Genomic DNA, 2114 nt, shown 5'->3' with positions numbered 1-2114 from the left:
CTGTTGGCCTCAGCTCTGTTTGGATAATGAGTGTTGGTAAACTCTTGAACCTCTCCCCATTCGACAAGGAAGTTTTTGTCAACTTTCACTCCTTCTGATGATTTCTTGCATTGTTTCAATTGAAATCATTTTTCTGTTTTTTAGAAGCCATGATTTGCACAACACTTGAATAAATGTAAATATCCTGCACTGAGGTGATGTACGTAATAAACAAGGGAGCAAGCCGAATCCCGACGGGAGCTCTGTACTTCAGATATACTGATAATATATTCTAATAATACTAATATATTATAAAAATAGCAGATTATCATTGGCAACGGCAAAAGAGTGGAAACATCATTCGCACTTGTTCGCAGAAAGTTTGTTGTTCGCCTCACGTAACTGTCGAACGGAAAGTCCGTTGTCCACAGCTAGTCCGTTGCTCGAGTCACGTAACGGCCAAACAGAAAGTCCGTTATTCGAGGCACCACTGTACTTCTTTGAAGATATCTTCTCCAGTTATAGTGCTGTGCATGCTGTTAATGGAGGCTAATTCTTGTGTGGCATTAAAAGTTCGTCGTCAACTCCACGAACAAAAACTAAAAGTTGTGAGGTGTCATTAACATCAGTTGATTCATCCATTGCGAGAGAATACCGAGTGAAACGCTGTGCTTTACCAGTAATCTGGTGGAGAATATTGTTTCCAATATCGTCAATTCGACGAGCAACAGTATTGCGGAAAGACTGATCATTTTGAAAAGTGTCAACTTTTCTGGGCACAACTCACCAACAACTTCCACCATACACTCTTTAACGATGTTTCCGTCCATAAAGGACTTTCCTTCTTTCGCCAACAAATAAGCAAATTTCATGCTAAGGTCAATGCTTCATTTTCCGAGTTTGCCTTCCTAAATAAATTTTGCTGAGTACACAAACTACGAAGCATTGTTTCAAATTTCTCAGTACGCTGCTTGTCCTTAAATTGTGAGTAGGTTGAAGCATGTTTTGTTTCATAATGTCGACGTAAATTATATTCCTTCATTACAGCAACGGTGTTATTGTAAATTACACTAATATAGCTTTTCCATTCTTTGACTGCGATTGCAGAAAGAAGTATTTTACTCTCCATTCTTCATTAAAAACGCAGCACTCGTCATCAACTTTTTTTTTCTTCTTTCCATGTATAAACCTTAAAAAATAATATTAAACTTCAAGATAATTAGTTTGTAATACATTAAATATAAATTTACACATAGCAATTTACAAATGAGTCATGCGCAACAGAACAGAAGACAGCAGAAGGCAATCTCGAGGTCAATTACAGAGATGCCACATACAACGCTCTCGATTCTTTTTCCCCCTCTACTCACTAGTACAAAGACAGCCCACATAATCTGTGTATTCGTGTACCTTCGCTATTCGCCTGCCTTCGTACCAATTCGTTAGTTACCGAACAATAGCCCAAAAAAAATTTTTACGACGGTAAATTTAAGTAAAATTTTATGTATACAGTAGAGCGTCGTTTATCCGAATCAATTGGGGACTGTGGTTGTTCGGATAACTTATTTTTCGGATAACCGACTACGTACGAAAAGAATATAGTAACCTATCCCATGTTGAAATTTTTCTCCGTTGCGTGTCGCTTCGCGTTGAATTTTCGTCGATGTTAAGCCTAACGTAAACTTTTTAAAATAATAATCGTGGCTATTGTATCGTTAAAAATTATTTTTTTCTTTTGTACAAACAAAATAAATATATTGAAAAATATAAAAACCAAAAAAAATATACTTTAGAAGTTGATCTAGTATCAAAAACGTTCGATTCAGCACCACACACAGTCCTCGGAAAAACACCACACAAAAGTGCCAGCGCTGCCAGCTAAAACACACACACCAACAAAAAAATATTGGAGTAGCCCAAGATATAGCCAAAGATTGCAGCGCCACAGCACTAGCGAAAATTTAAATTTGCCGACTGGAATGCTTTCGGATAACCGACGCTCTACTGTAATGTCTTTGAATTGGAGACTATGTTTAAAAAATATTTTAAAACTGGAAAACTTTTATCAATCATTTAACAGATAATTACAGAAAAGATGAAATATATTTCATTTGTTTAAAATAAAAAATTATAAT

This window comes from Centruroides sculpturatus, unplaced genomic scaffold (genome assembly GCF_000671375.1).
Source record: "Centruroides sculpturatus isolate CEXI.00-Female unplaced genomic scaffold, Cexi_2.0 scaffold131, whole genome shotgun sequence".
Lineage (NCBI taxonomy): Eukaryota > Metazoa > Arthropoda > Arachnida > Scorpiones > Buthidae > Centruroides > Centruroides sculpturatus.
This window is presented reverse-complemented; position numbering follows the sequence as displayed.